Source organism: Bicyclus anynana, chromosome 8 (genome assembly GCF_947172395.1).
Source record: "Bicyclus anynana chromosome 8, ilBicAnyn1.1, whole genome shotgun sequence".
Classification (NCBI taxonomy): domain Eukaryota; kingdom Metazoa; phylum Arthropoda; class Insecta; order Lepidoptera; family Nymphalidae; genus Bicyclus; species Bicyclus anynana.
The window spans coordinates 5578843-5596316 of NC_069090.1; the positions used below are offsets into that span (position 1 = coordinate 5578843).

Consider the following 17474-nt stretch of genomic DNA (forward strand, 5'->3'; position numbering starts at 1 on the left):
CCTAAGCCTGCCAATCCGCATTGGCATGGTGGGGCTTGGCTCCATATCCCCTCCCTCTAATGTGGGAGGCCTGGCCCTGTAGTGGGCCGTTAAACGATGCTGATAAGGTGATAAGAATTATTAAATCTATATAATTAATTAACTTAGGGTTTCAGAATAATTTAAAAATTTAAAATTTAAAATTAATAAGAAAAGGTATTTTCGCTAAAATTATATTTTAGTTTCAAAAGTCTTTGAAATAAAAAACAAATATCCTAAAATTATTTTTTATTTAAAAAGTAAAAATATGATCAAAAATGATTTAGTGAAACACAGACGACGGTAAGAAAAAATAAAAATAAGCACCCACTAACAAAAATATTTAAGGTAACTACTAATGTACAATTCAAACACGAAATTGTATTAATTGTTGGGTGTACCTATTATATATAAATAACATTATAAGATACTGATAATGTAGGTACCATATTGTTCTTATAAGAGGTGGTCGCAAAGCAATGTTGGTCGACCCCCCACTATCCCACTATGAGGACTTAGGACATAAAGCGGACAGAGACATTGCAGAGAACCGCTGATGCTGGTGGAAGGTGGTTGGAAGTCCATGCAAGAGGCCAATATCCAGCAGGTCCTAAGCTGATGATGATGAATGTACCAATGTCAAGTATAATTTATATTGGACCAAGAGCTTACAACCGCAAATATCCAAAAATGTCCTCCAGCTCTCGGACATTCAAAGTTAATGTACGCTCGTATTGGCAAGCGGCCGGCGAGGTGACCGCGCGGTTGGTATAGGCGAGACGTTCCCGTTGGGTGTCTGAGGCTTAATAATGAGTTTTGACCTTTAGCCTGTCCAGTTAAAAAGTTTAAAACTTATGATACCTACTTGGACCTATTCCACATGGCTTATGAAGGTTGTGACCTTATGGATGGTGGATGATTCTTAAAACACTAATGATTTGTAGTGTTATTCTGTAACGATGTTTTATAACTCGACAGTCTGAGTATCAAATTCTTATCTATCTCTCCTTCTCTAAAGCCACACTGCATTAGTGGCGTGGGAAGTAACGAGAAAAGCGAGCAGGGAAGTTGACTGGCCAGGCTGGGCAATTACACGGCAGCGCGAGGTGGCCACATTAACTGGTCTTGCCACGAATTTTCCCAAAATATTTTCACGCAAGTGTAAGGGCAAGTAAGGGCAACATCGCGACGAACAGTCCCCGCGGTCTATATAGTAAAATGCTGTGGCATAGTTGGTTTCCACGGAAACTTCGTTGTTAGTGTCATTTTAATTTACCATAGAAATAAAGTTCAAATTCGAATAATATGTGTTATAAGCGAATATTACATCGACGAGTATAAAATAGCGGAATCGAACCCCAGTATAAGGAGCATAGAGAGACTGAGTAACACGAGATAGAGAGAGAGACAATATGAATTCTTAGAATTCACACTATCGAGTCACAAAACACCTTTACAGAAAACAGAATAGTGCTACTAGTACAATGACACGATGGCTAGCCAGCCAACATGGCTTGAAACAATGATGTTAGAAGAAAAAAGAGCTAGATAGGCTTCGGTCGTGCCTAGCTACCACCCTACTGGCAAACACGTACCGTCACCGTTAGTGTTCCGGTACGATGTCGTGTAGAAACCGAAAAGGGTTTGATTTTCATCCTCCTCCGAACAAGTTAACCCGCTTCCATGTTAGATTGCATCACACATCAGGTGAGATTGTAATCAAGGGCTAACTTGTAAAGAATAATAAAAAACATAAACCACATTTCGATGTTTAGAACTGGCACACAAAAATTATTTCAGCTGCCAATCAACGGCGCGATGACAGTGCGGCGACTGAGCTCAGGTTTGCTAATTAGCATAGTTTTAACGTGCCACTTGCAGCGTGTATAACCTATCTACCGCTTTTTTCTTTTAACATCATTGATTTGAAACTACGACATCCCGTTTATTGTATTTTTAATATACTTAGCAAACTTATTAATACGCTACATAGTTTTACATAGATTCGGCCAATGCAGCCAACTCAGGAGCTGACGGTGGAGGTTTCTCTTTACATTGAGGTATCAAAGGCTTCTCTGCGGGAGGTGGTCGTAATAGTCCTCGTTTTGATACCACGGTGAGCAAAATAGTCACTGACACGAAGAATGATAGGAACTGAAAATAGAAATTAGAAAAGGTCAACCTTAAAAAAAAAAATTAAACTATACGTATTCATATTCATTTATTATGAAACACGGTTAAAATGCATAATGATACAACGTCGTAGTATGTTCGGTTGGTTTCGAATCCATACGGGGTCCTTAGTCATGAGCTGGTTCTTGCAACGAGTCACGGCAAGGACCCCGTTTGGGTTCGAAACTAGACCACGTTGTTTCACGTGCGTTTGAGCTGTGTTGCATAATAAATTAATAAGGTCACTTATCATCATCATCATATCAGCCGATGGACGTCCACTGCAGGACATAGGCCTTTTGTAGGGACTTCCAAACATCACGATACTGAGCCGCCTGCATCCAGCGAATCCCTGCGACTCGCTTGATGTCGTCAGTCCACCTGGTGGGGGGTCGGCCAACACTGCGCTTACTAGTGCGGGGTCGCCATTCCAGCACTTTGGGACCCCAACGTCCATCGGCTCTTCGAACTATGTGCCCCGCCCATTGCCACTTCAGCTTCGCAACTCGTTGAGCTATGTCGGTGACTTTGGTTCTTCTGCGGATCTCCTCATTTCTGATTCGATCACGCAGAGATACTCCTAACATAGCTCGTTCCATCGCCCTCTGTGTGACTCTAAGCCTTCTTATGAGGCCCATAGTTAGCGACCAAGTCTCGGAACCATAGGTCATCACTGGCAACACGCACTGTTCGAAGACTTTTGTCTTCAGGCACTGAGGAATTTCGGACGAAAAGATGTCGCGAAGCTTCCCGAATGCAGCCCAGCCGAGTTGGATTCGACGGTTCACCTCTTTCTCGAAATTGGACCTACCTAACTGGATCATATGTCCTAGGTATATGTATTCGTCTACAATTTCGAGTGCAGCGTTCTCAACTATAACTGGGTGGAGCGATACATGAGCATTACACATTATTTTTGTTTTGCCCATGTTCATTTTCAGGCCCACCTGTTGAGAAACGCTGCTGAGGTCATTGAGCATGGTACTAAGGTCATCCAGAGTCTGTGCCATGATGACTACATCATCCGCGAACCGCAGTTGAGTGATGTACTCGCCATTGATGTTGATGCCAAGTCCGCTCCAGTCCAGAAGCTTAAAGACGTCTTCCAGTGCGGCGGTAAATAGCTTCGGAGAGATCACATCTCCCTGACGCACTCCTCGCTGCAACTGGATTGGCCTCGTAGTCTGATCCTGAATACGGACTGACATAGTGGCGTTTTCGTACAAGCACTTCAACGCTTGGATATACCTGTAATCAATTCGGCATCTCTGCAATGACCTTAGCACAGCCCAGGTTTCCACCGAATCGAAGGCTTTCTCATAGTCCACAAACGCTAAGCAAAGTGGCTGGTTATACTCGTGAGTCTTCTGTATAACCTGCCGCAGCGTATGGATGTGGTCTATGGTACTAAAGCCTTTTCGGAAACCGGCTTGTTCGGGAGGCTGGAAGTCGTCAAACCTATTAGCGAGACGATTCGTAATGACTCTCGAGAACAATTTGTAAACATGGCTTAGCAGCGAGATGGGTCTGTAATTCTTCAGCAAGGTGTTGTCACCTTTTTTGAAGAACAGAACCACCACGCTCCTATGCCACGCCTCAGGCGTCGTGCCCTCGTGAATGACGGAATTGAACAATCGCTGAAGGACTTTAAGTATCGGTTTTCCACCCGCTTTCAGGAGTTCTGCTGTGATTCCGTCCTCACCTGGCGCCTTATTGTTCTTCAGGTGTTTGAGAGCCACACTAATCTCGTATAGGCTGACGTCCGGGATATCTTCGGTATAGTGTCGGGTCAACTTGGCTCTGGGGTCTTTAGCCAAATTGGCAACAGGCTGCTGAGTAGTCGTGTATAGCTGTCCATAGAACTTCTCGACCTCACTTAATAACTCGGGCTTGGAAGAAATTAGATTACCGTGTTCGGTCTTCAAACGCGTCAGCTGCCTCTGTCCAATAGACAGATCTCTGGCGAAAACTTTCGAGCCTCGATTATTTTCAATCGCATTTTTAATACGCTCGGTATTGAAATTTCGCAAGTCGCTGGTTTGCGACTTAGAGATCTGTCTACTGATTTGTCGGTATTTTGACGCATCTGCTGAAGACTGTAATCTCATTTCTTGCCTCTCTTCCATGAGTTTAAGTGTTTGGTCCGAGAACTTTTTGGTTCTTTTCGCAAGGTCACTTAATTATATCATTAATTTTTTTAATCATCATCAATCATCAATAGGTACATATAAATAAAATTTAAGTGTCTGTCTGTGATTTAAAAATAACTGTTTTTTCAAGTGCTTATAGCTCTTCCCGATACTAGAACACAATCAGGCTAAAAGAGGTGGTGGTCATTGAACAACTGAAAGGCTACTTTTTCCTGGAAAAGTCCATGGTTTCCGCAAGCGTTGAGAAAACTGATTTCCACGCATACGAAGTCGCGGGCGTCCGCTAGCTTTAAATATGTAATATAGTATGTACTAGCTGATGCCGCGCGTTTTTACCCGCGTGGTTTCCGTTCCCGTAGGAAAATGGGGATAACATATAGCCTTTAGCCTTAGCCTTCCTCGATAAATGGGCTATCTAACACTGAAAGAATTTTTCAAATTGGACCAGTACTTCCTGAGATTAGCGCGTTCAATCAAACAATCAATCTCTTCAGCTTTATATATTAGTATAGAAGATACAATATTATTTGAAACTATTTCTATGTAACATATGACAGGTAGATACGTAACTATGAATACAGAATTCTGTATTACATGGTAAGTAATTATTCGAACACATAACTCATTCATCTCAATCATTAAACTAAACGTCCTTGTCAGGTAGGTGATATTTCCATAATAGTTAATTCCAATGTTTTGATATTCCATTACCGACTTCCACTGACCTAGTTTAACGGTTTTATTATTAAACAGAACTATTTCAACTCACCGCCGACACGCCAAACGTTGTCACCACTTCATATGACAGAAACATTTTTAATTTATTTATAGAAAAAACATAAATAAATAATGCACAGTCAACGAGGCTTGCTAAACGCGGAAAAACACAAAACACTAATACACAGCCAGTCACTAAAGCTTAAACGGAAGACACGTGAGACAGTGTGACAAAGTACACAATGAAATTAACCTTATATTCATACGTATTCGGGCACAGTGCGATGGTTTACTCGCAGTTGGAAAGGTTGACTTGACAATGTTGACATTAACTTGTGCGGAGCGGCAACGTCTGTATACAGTGTCAAATTGTGTGATAATGTCAAACAGGTGCAAGTAGCTGCTACACCTATTGGAAATCAAGTCGCGTAAGCACGGAGGGGCAACGTCGCTAATATGCGTCATTTGATCTTGAATTGAATGCGCAGTCGCATATCGATGCGTGATTATCAGTCTGTCTTTTCCATGATGTATTTAATTTTTCTTTTACATTATACAGGATGCTCGTGAGTATTTCCCATAACTCTAGGGTTATATTCTTTGACAAAAATTAATTTAAATTGTACAATATTTATTTTGTATGTTGATCATAAAATGTATCCCTTATAGGCATCCTTATAATTATGACGTAGCCAAGTTTTACGTATTTTTTTAATTTACGTACGTTACGTTATCAACCCATATACGGCTCACTGCTGAGCTCGAGTCTCCTCTCAGAATGAGAGGGGTTAGGCCAATAGTCCACCACGCTGGCCCAATGCGGATTGGCAGACTTCACACACGCAGAGAATTAAGAAATTCTCTGGTATGCAGGTTTCCTCACGGTGTTTTCCTTCACCGTTTGAGACACGTGATATTTAATTTCTTAAAATGCACACAAATAAAAAGTTGGAAGTGCATGCCCCGTACCGGATTCGAACCCACACCCTCCGGAATCGGAGGCAGAGGTCATATCCACTGGGCTATCACGACTCTTAATTTTTTTAATTTGATTTAATGATTTTTTAATGCAAGGATAGATATAGGCGTGTGTTTTAAGGATAGTCGGAATTTTTGACGGCCTCCGTGGCGCAGTGGTATGCGCGGTGGATTTACAAAACGGAGGTCCTGGGTTCGATCCCCGGCTGGGCAGATTGAGATTTTCTTAATTTGTCCAGGTCTGGCTGGTGGGAGGCTTCGGCCGTGGCTAGTTACCACCCTACCGGCAAAGGCGTACCGCCAAGTGATTTAGCGTTCCGGTACGATGCCGCTTAGAAACCAAAAGGGGTGTGGATTTTCATTCTCCTCCTAACAAGTTAGTCCGCTTCCATCTTAGATCTCTTAGATTAGCTCTGCATCATCACTTACCATCAGGTGAAATTGTAGTTAAGGGCTAACTTGTAAAGAATAAAAAAAAAAAATTGAATTACTTTGTGTGAAAACATAAAAATTTTGACGTGACAACGTCTTATAAATTGGTTTGCCGGGTGACACTTCAAGAAACTGCGTTACGCTCCGCTCACGTTATGCGCTCACAACCAATTTTTTTTAGTTCAAAATATATTCGTTATGTAGTTCGTTCGCTCTTATAAGGGGACAAGTCAATACCTTGAAGTTATGGGAATTACTCCCGAGCACCCTGTATAAAATTGTAATAACTGGATTACTGGACCGAGAGCCTGACATATACCTCATTTAAAAAAATCTTCGAAAGTTTTAGAGAATTTCTTTTTTATTTTATCATAATTATGAATGGATTTTTAAATTAAATCAAAGATAAGCTGATTTTTGACATATGCTAATTAGTAGTTTAATAATAAAGCTAGTTTATTAATACAAATAATTAAACTTAAAATTAAATTCTAAGATTTTACTAAGAATGTTGTTTACCTTTTTACCTGCTCTCAAAACTATGCAAAATGCACAAGTGAAAGCAGTTTCAAAAATTGTCAACGCTGTGATTGACCACCTGCGTGTAAGTTTCACGTGTTATTTTGATAGTAAAGAGTTTGAGTCACGCTAGAATATACGGTTCCTCCGAAAGAAGATCACGAGCGTGTTTTATCGTACTACCAGCGCCATCTAGTGCGGCTCTGCGAACTAACACGAACAAACTACTTGCACTATGAGAAAATCACTAACTCGCCGGTAACTGATGGATTGTTGTTTCAAATTAAATTATGTTCCTTTATAGAGTACAAGACAATAGATAGATAGATACGTAAGGCGCGAATCAGTGGACGCACTATCCTAAATGACTTTCTATACAGTGAGCCGAATATGATTTTTTAATGATCGTTTTCTAGCTACTAAATGCCTTGGTGGACCAGTGGTAGACTACGTGGCTTTGGATCACGAGGTTCTGGGTTCGACTCCTGGGTTGGGCTATGAAGCTTTTCTTCATTCATATTCAGTTCAGTGCAAACTTTCATCCCGGAGATGGGAAGTTGGTGGTATTACCCGGTGTTACGTCATCAACATCTGATAGAGGTCGTTAAAGAAACATTATCAGCCTAAGCCCGCAAACCCGAATTGGAGCAGTGTGGTGGGTATTTTGATAGAGTAATAAAATATTACTCTATCAAAATAAGGAAGATATGTATTTTAGAATTATCAGAAGAATCTGACTCGGAAAACGCAGTCTGATCTTTTTTTTTTAATTTAAATTTTAAATTAATAACTTTGAAAGAGTTTCCAGATCTGGAATTCAAAATATCTGGCAAAAATTTCAAAAAATCGGGATTTTGGGGTTGTTGTCGGGAGTAATAAAATATTAATGAGAATAATCATAAAAACCGACCGGTGTTTTGTGATCGCATCTCCGGTAATGACTTTTGACATTTTACCTAAGTGCATAATATGTACCTGTCCTCCAGCTTTGGCAGGGTATTTCACTTACATATACGTTTTGTACCAACTACGTATTCACGTACAAAAATTCGGCCGTGTCTGTGTCACATGCCACAATCTATTTTTTTTCTGGAGATTTTAAGATTTGTCGCGATGTGCCTGGAAATTACCGAAAATGTCGGGAGAACCCCGACGATTCGCGGCCATCTGGTAACCCTATATCCAACAGTGGACGGATACAGGCTGATGGTGAAGGTAGCAGATTTTCAGATCCTAAATTGTCTCCGTTCATAAAATTACACCGTACGTTTTATACTTTATATTTATATTTTGATATTTTGTACATCATATCATGATTCATGTCTCCAGTCACCAATCCCTTAGCTTCATGGTAACTTTTCTAGAGACCCTTAATGTTTTTATCTTTATGTTTTTCGGTGAATTTTCGCGAAGCTAAGTAACTGGTAATGGGTAGGGCAAATAGTTCGAAGAGCCGATGACCGTTGGAGTCCCAAGGTGACTAGAAAACGTAGAGTTGGTCGACCCCCCACCAGGTGGACTGATGACATCAAGCGAGTCGCAGGAATACGCTGGCTACAGGCGGCTCAAGATCTTGATGTTCGAAAGTCCTTACAAAAGGCCTATGTCCTGCAGCGGACGTCCATCGGCTGCTATGATGATGATGATGGTTAAATGACTGGCGTCTGGGGAAATGATGCCACCACCGGACTAACTCCTTAATTGGTTACCGTACCTGTTTATCAGGTACAGTCGGGTTACAGTATTCATTATTGCAATGAATATGATTTATGTAAGGATACATGAACCAAATCACGCGGTATGAATTACCTTTTCATTGGATTACCTTCATCAAAACTCCAACCTTCGCTACTGCTATTTACCTACGAGTATGGTAGGAGCAACAAACTTTCAACCCCCATAAAATAAGGCAAGTCTGGCTAGAGCAAGCTCTTAGTCCATTTAAAAACGCAATAAATTTTGATTTCCAGATCTTTTTAAAAATACCTAATAAATACAAGCGAGCGGAACCGAGTCAGATAACTCGGGCGAAGTTACCCGAACATAAAATTGAAAAAGACATTATTATCTGTCGCGGTTGACGACTAATGTATTCTTATCACTTCCAACTTAGTTTAGAGCTTTTACACGATGCGACACGACTGCGACCTATCCGACTACGAACTTCCAGTTCCCCTCTAATTAGTCGGAAAATACTGTGTTAGGAGTGGGTACGACAGTAGTCCTGCGGGGATAGGAGCAATAACGTCTCGGCGTAAGTCAGTCCTTTATTGTAAAGCTATTGAGGTTTCAATTAGGATGATAATATTTAACTCTTTACGATCACTAACAGATGTTAATAATAATGACTACTACTGACTGAACGTACTCTCTAAGATAAAGTGGTATAACACCACCAACTTCGTAACTCCGGGCTGAGAATTTTTATTGAGTCAATGAATATTAAATTTTACTAAGTACATCAATTAAGCTTTACGAGAATTTAAGAGGTCCTGGGGTGTCTTACCCCAGGACCTCTTAAATTCTCGTTGTCAATATTCATTGACTCAATAAATCATATAATTGTACAATTAAAACGACACAATTTATCATCATCATTAAGAGCCGATGGCCGTCCACTGCTGGACATAGGCTTCTCGCCTAGACTTCCAAACAAAAGGTCTCAAGCCGCCAGCACCCAGCGGCATAACGCGAACGTAAGAGTTTTGTATTTTTATACATAATATTATGGACAGATAAAGGATAATGTCATCATTACATAGTAACACATTCCCTGTATAAGCATCGTATATAATAGTCACCGTAACAAACAAATCCAAATTATTATATGATTTATTGAAACAGCAGTTGTTACAATAGCGCTTTTGAATGGTTAAAGCTTTGTCTGCTGTAATAAATCTCTTTATTGGCAATAACTTCCGATTATTTCATCTGACACATTAGAATGATCTGTTAACAAATTGCATACCATTTCACAAAAATTTGTTATTGATTTTTGATAATTGCCTTACTTTATATGTAAGTAATATTAAATATTTAGCTAACGTAGAAGACGAAGGAGCACCGAGTTTCAATACTCAAGGAACAAGGCACGCGAACCTTTCTCAAATAAATAATTTGTCTTATACATACTGGCTAGTAAAGAGAGATGGAACAAGGGTGGGTGGTACAGATATACTGCCTTATATTAGAAGGGAAGGCGGGTACAGGATATATAAGAGCGACACAGAGCTACCTACTCCTTATAAGACCATTCCCTAAGTAATGGACACGACTGAGGTATCGGGAATGTAGGGCCTGAACAGATCGGTGAAGTCAGACATCATCAAAAAACCATACATAAAAGTTTTACTAAATTAGAGTTAAATACCAACTAAACGAGAATTACCACTAAATCAAGAATAATTATCATCATGATCAGCCAATGGACATTGGACATCACTGGACATAGGTTTCCTGTAAAGCCTTCCAAACACCAAGGTTTTGAGTTTTCATCCAGTGGCTTGAAGTTACGTATAGATCGTACTTATTTTATACAGCAGTCGTGTCGTATGGTTGTAAAAGGCACCCCCACGAGATATTTATGGGATGTCTGCTGAACGAGAGAAATTCCATCGGAATCTATTTAACTTTCAAGACCTATGTTTGTGAACTTGCTGAGAAATGTTGTTATTCTAAGAGTTGCAGGAAACTTTCACCAATACGTCGACGAAGTATTATTGAAGCACAAACTCAATTTCGTATTAATAAACAAAATTATTTACTCGGAAAATAGGAAGCTCGTTACAATAACGATTCACGAAAAATATTTCATGAACAATTCTAATTTATATATCTATTTTTTTTTCGTTGTTATTTTTGCATAATCTGCTTGTTCAATTGTTTTGTACTTTATAAAATAAGAAAAAGAACAAAGTTGACAGAAGCCTTGCAAAGAATACGTCATAATGAAATTTATAAAGATTAACTGACCCAGGCATAACAGTTTCCACTATGTAAAATATATAATTAGAGGGTAGGAAATCTATGTTTACTGGTTTATTATATACTCGATAAGTAGACACCCGTAATTTCAGGTAATTAAAACAGTTATTTTAAGCGTAGAAACTAATATAATACCTACTCGTACTTTTCTATCAACCACTCTGATACACTGCACTTTCGTAAAAACTTGTTTTAAAATTAAGTGAATTTATAATCTTCAACTCGGGTTTATTAATGGAAAACTGTTCGATTTACAATTTAAAACATGTGTGACTTTAAAAATGGAGATTTCTAGAAAATCTATTGTGGATTGATGGATGAAATTTTGTGAAGCCACTAAAGGTTTTAGAAGAAAATTCACAAGTTTATATAAAACAAGCTGACGCCGCGCGGTTTCACCCGCGTGGTCCCCGTTCCCGCAGGAGTACGGAGATAATATATCGCCTATAGCTTTCCTCGATAAATGGGCTATCTAATGCTGAAATAATTTTTAAAATCGGACCATTTTTCCTGAGATTAGCGCGTTCAATCAAACAAACAAGCTCTTCAACTTTATAATATTAGTATAGATGTATAGTGTTATAAGAAATATCAAGTAGTCTAAGACCCGAATTACTAATGATCGTCACCCATCTGTTTAGTGGATAAAAAGTCATTTATACTCGTATCATGCAAACAAATCAAACAACTTCAGTAGGGTAATTCACTAGCTATGACGTTTGTTAGTTGACGTATATACGAAACTAACGAACACCCGCGACTTCTACCGCCCTTAGACCTCCTTAATCCGGCCCTCTCGCAAAATCCGTTCCTAGTGGACGTCTACTACCTATAAAGTACCTCCCTGCCAAATTTCAACTTTGTACGTCAAGCGATTTTAGAGATATCGTTATTAATGCAACCTAACCTTTCGCATTTACTTATTGTAATTGAAATTTTAAGTAACAAATGTCTTCCCGTGCCTACTGGCAATACTTCGTGGATATCATACAGTAGGTCAAAGAGTTTAATAGTATATAGGGAACAGTATATTATAGAAAAGGTGATATTTCTCGGTTTTTTTTATTAAGAACTAGCGGACCCGGTCAAGCTTCGCTTTGACTTTAGTGCACTTCTTCCATTCCCTTACCCCCTACCCCTTCTCTACCCCTTTCCCGCTTTTCTGTTGAAATTTTTCCTGAATTTTCTTTGCTATAAACCTCACGGAGCCCGAGACCTTTCCAACGAATGCAAAACCGTGGAAAATGGTTAGTGCGTTCTGGAGTTATAGCGTCAGGAAGGAAAATCCGACTTATTTTTATATAGTAGATAAGCTCGCGCTTGACCACGATCTCACCTGGTGGTAAGTGTAGATGTGGCCTAAGGTGATACGCGCTTGCCTAGAAGATGCCTATTTACTCGCAACTCAAAGATGCCCAAGTTTTAAGAATAGGAAATACTGGCTTCGGGAAATAGTTCCATACCCTAGCCATGCGTATAAGAAACGAAGAAGCAAATCGCTTCGTACGAGTTCTGGGAATGTCAATGACGTAGGGATAGAAACCTACCCGGTGTCTTGTAGTCAGTTGATTTGATGTAAAGACCAAATTAGTGAATAGGCCAGCTGGCCAAACTAATATCCTTATTAATATTTACACTTAACTGTATTTTTATTGAATTAACTTATTTTCTTTTTCAACAGACGGATATAACTAATTAGTAGTTTAACTTTTCAGTTTTTGTTTTTTGACTAAATATTGTTTTACCACTTTGTTACAGATGGCAAATCCTTCGAATATTGAATCCGTAGGCGACAGTTGGCCAAATTGAAAGTGGCCATGAACAATATCCAAGTAAATAGCTCCTGTTCTAATAAATCCCTGCAATAAATCAAGGCTTATAAGCGCGGGACAACTTAGCCACGACAAATAACACGGCAGGCATATTAACGTCTTGGAATTTACGTCCAATCCGTAAAGGCCAGAAGGCATTACCATTCTACCAAAGTGACCAGATGCTATACCTACAAATATGTACCTACTAATAGTTTTGGAACACTGTATTAAGTCAGCCATTGACGGTCAATTATTCTTACGTTTCTGCTGCGCAAACGGCAGCGAAGACATTTCATAAGGCAAGCCGTCATGCACGCAGCGAACAATACACGACACGATTCAAACTGCGAAGCGGCGGCGCGGCGCGCAGCTGCTCGCATCGCGCGCTGGGAGATGGGTTGATTGGTGGGGAGTGAAGGTTCCGTTACACTCTCCGACGCGACGGTTCATTAATGTCATTTTCATTAGACTCGTCTTCTTGTAAGCAAACCGAACTAACGCTATCTTGTTTCAAGTATTTGTGACAATGAAAGAAATAGCGGATTCCACGCTATCGACAGCAACTATCCATGATCCCGATTAAAATTCGGGTATCACATATCTACTACATACTTGGGACCAACCCCAATGTAGTAGATACTACGCTAAACTTACAGTAGAGTAACTAAACGATAGGGTTAGGTTGTTCTCTTTGCGGCACGGAGTGTAACGGGTTCATTAATTATTGACTCTGGATGTGTTCAAAACTGCTCGGACTAACCCTATTACACCCTGTGTCAATAAATCTGGTCAAGTATCCATACATCGACGTTTTACTATCAACATTACACTTTACTAGCGGACGCCCGCGACTTCATCCGCGTGGAATTTAGTTTTTCACAAATCCCTCGGGAACCATTGATTTTTCCGGGATAAAAGGTAGCCTATGTGTTAATCCAAGCTATCTTCGGTTTAGTAGTAGCGACGTTAAAGAGTAACAGACATCCAAGCAAACATAAATTTAAAACATCCATACAAACTTTCGCATTTATAATATTAGTAGGATTTTGACGGCCTCCGTGGCGCAGTGGTATGCGCGGTGGATTTACAAGACGGAGGTCCTGGGTTCGATCCCCAGGTGGGCTGATTGAGGTTTTCTTAATTGGTTGGTGGGAGGCTTTGGTCGTGGCTAGTTACCACCCTACCGGCAAAGACGTACCGCCAAGTGATTCAGTGTTCCAGCACGATATCGTGTAGTAACCATAAGGGGTGTGGATTTTCATCCTCCTCCTTACAAATTACCCCGCTTCCAACTTAGATTGCATCATCACTTACTATCAGCTGATATTGTAATCAAAAGGCTAACTTGTAAAACAATAAAAAAAATAAAACATGATGAAGATTGGGAAGTGAATGATGAAAGATTTTAGTAGTAGGATATAAGGGTTCTGTGTCGACTCGGATAAATAATGATTTTTAAGTAGGTTAAAATTTAAAAAATTAAGAGTATTTTTTTTTACTGACCCACGGGAAACCAACAAAATAACTGTACGCAAATTGCCGAGCGAAAAGTTTGTTAAGTTAAGAATTTACTGTGAACTCTCGAAAAGAAATTATTTGCTTAATTTATTAGAACATTTCTTCGTTTTGCCCTTGGAAGCTTGACTAATATGAATGCTTGGGCTTAAAATTATATGTATTAACTATAAATATTTATACCATTGGGTAAAATGATAACGAAAATCTATGAACTCGGCATAAGCTTCTTGCCTCCCCGTGGTGAAAAGGAATGAGGATTTCCCCCGACAAAAAAGAAAGGAAGACAAGAAAGAAAGACAACATATTTTACCTATGTACCTATGCCACAGAATGCATATTATTATCGTACACGAAACATTTTGAACAATAAAAATAATTATTAATAATTGTTAAGAGCACTATAGAGAGCTCAATGTATTATAGATAAAATTAGATAATATTATTCACTTGACTCCTAAATGGACGACGGCTCGCCCATCGTATCCGTTATGTGACATGTAAAAAAATAAAAAGTAAACTAAGGGCAATAGGTGAGCACAGTATCATGCTCCGCGCGATAGAGGAATATAAGGATTTTTTAAATGGCTCACAACGGTAGATTAAAACCGCATTCCCTGACTGTCGGCGTCTTCAACGCAGACGGGCTTTTCGATAAAATCGTGTTGTTGATATACCTATAGATCTGCTAAACCGATTTTAAAAATTCTTTTACATAGCCACGTTATTTGTTAGTTGCATAGGCTATATTTTATCCGCCGTTCACGTTCCTGTGAGAATATATAGGCTAGGAATATATATTCTCACAGGAACGTGAACAGTGCGGGATAAACCGTAGAGCGTGTGCTAGTAAATTATAAACCAAAGTCACATCAATTATAACCCGAGAACGGCTGAATGATCTGAATTAAAGGCACAGGGACAGATTTAATTCTACAGACACACTACTTTAGCTTTCGATATTTTCATAGAAAGGGAACCCATTTGGATGAAAGAAAAAAAAGATACAGTAAGTAAATATCAACAATTATAATTCACTAGAGGACACCCGCGACTCCGTTCGCGTAAATTTCTGTTTATCACAAATTCCAAAATTTCCCTAAAAAGTAAAATCTATTTCCAAATTTCAGCCAAATCGTTTAAGCAGTGTAAAGAAAGGACAAACATACTTACACACACACAAACTTTTGTCTTTATGATATTAATGTGAGAGTGTGATTATTATCATCCAATTGATAACAATACTTCAATACGTATATGATTAAAAATAAAACTTCCGATTCCATAGTGAAAAATCGTAATACCTCAACGGCAAATTGTGAAAACGTCTGCTTCATTTCCGGAATGGTTCAAAGGCTTCGTACGATGAGACAAAAGCTTCGGGCGAAATGTTCAAACTTTGCAAGTTAGTTTTTTACGACTTTTCAGCCGTACTTTTACCTCTAAAAGTCGAACCTTGATGAAGGTTGTTACTCTTTAAGCTTAGGTCTAAACCGTTTTTATTGCAAATGGAAAGCTGCTGAGTTGTGACACCCTTGGGAGTTACGAGTGTAAACCGGTTTATACCAGTATTTGTTTATTGTCGCAGATAATGCGTGAAGAGATACGAGTGCGCAATTTCCACCAATAGGTGAATTTTCACAGCAATTTACAGTGGAATGTGAGTTCGTCGTCATCATTATCATATTATTTTAACGGTTTACTTCAGGGCTAGGCATTTTTTGACGGCCTCCGTGGCGCAGTGGTGTGCCCGGTGGATGTACAAAACGGAGGTCCTGGGTTCGATCCCCGGCTGGGCAGATTGAGATTTTCTTAATTTGTCCAGGTCTGGCTGGTGGGAGGCTTCGGCCGTGGCTAGTTACCACCCTACCGGCAAAGACGTACCGCCAAGCGATTTAGCGTTCCGGTACGATGCCGTGTAGAAACCGAAAGGGGTGTGGATTTTCATCCTCCTCCTAGTTAGTCCACAAGTTAGTCCGCTTCCATCTTAGACTGCATCATCACTTACCATCAGGTGAGATTGTAGTCAAGGGCTAACTTGTAAAGAAAAAAAAAAAAAAGCATCCCTTCTTATAATGGTAGGCGTCCACAGATCCGCATCGTACGTATCGGAGCATCGCATCAAATAGGTCGTAGTATTATTTGCAAAGATTTTATACTATTAGATAATATGTTACGGTACGTGCCTACAAAATCACTGTAAAAGGTGATCCGATTTAAACTACTCTACTGAGCGTACACATGCCCAATTTTGTGTTAACTTACATTACTTACTTATGTAAGTTATCTTTTATTTGATGGTGATAAAAAAATCATTATATAAAGCAATGTCTAAGCTCTAAGCTAAATATCTTATGAAAAGGGAAGCCTGGCACTGTTAAAATAGCTTGTTAATCAAAGAGTTCAGATCTTTTTGTGATGATTTTGTAGGCACGTAACATGTCTAAAATATAAAATCTTGGCCTACCACGGATTAATTATTATTTATTATGAAGCATGTAACTGCCACGCCTTGAGATTCCTCAATATTATTTTAACTGTTTTACAAAGTCGGCATTTCGACGCGAATAAAGATAATGAAAAATTACAACGGTTTTTTAGATAATAATAAATAAGATAATAATCGTTCATTTATTATTTTATTTTATAGTGCCTATCCTTATAACATTAATAACGGATAAATTGGTATAGAATGAGTGTCTTATTGGTTTTCGTCGTGAATACATTGTTTATTTCAGTAATAGCAACTAGAAGTGATATTTATAATGGGTAAGTTTCGTATGAACTATTTGATACAAAAATATTTTTCTCTCATTTATTTATTAGCCCTTTTTTAATTTTTAACAATGTTGATATAAAAATAAAGTACAAACCACTATTAAAAGTTTATAAAAAAATATCAACAGCCCCGCTGCGGGACAATTGAGTGCCAGTCAGGGCTCCAGAGAGAGGAACCTCCTCACAATACGCGCCGTCTCAAGAATAACTGCCTTTTGTATCTGACTCTTGATACAACAGTTAAGCGAAAGCTTCATAAGGTGTTTGTTGGTCGAAGCTTTTCGCTATAAGACCATTGACTGAAACAACTATCGAAACAATAATAGTTGACACAACATTCCACATGGCGGTAATCTCGTGAGCAAGGTCCCAAGTTCATAATTTTATTGTTATCACT

General features: G+C 39.2%; 1 long non-coding RNA gene across 1 annotated transcript; it reads right to left on the reverse strand.

Moving 5' to 3' along the window:
* Nucleotides 1-252: 252 nt before the first annotated feature.
* Nucleotides 253-5488, reverse strand: LOC128198323 (uncharacterized). The gene is made up of 2 exons (XR_008251040.1): nucleotides 5110-5488; nucleotides 253-2172 (listed from the first exon to the last, which is right to left on the reverse strand). It is a non-coding gene; the product is annotated as an uncharacterized LOC128198323 (long non-coding RNA).
* Nucleotides 5489-17474: the final 11986 nt, after the last annotated feature.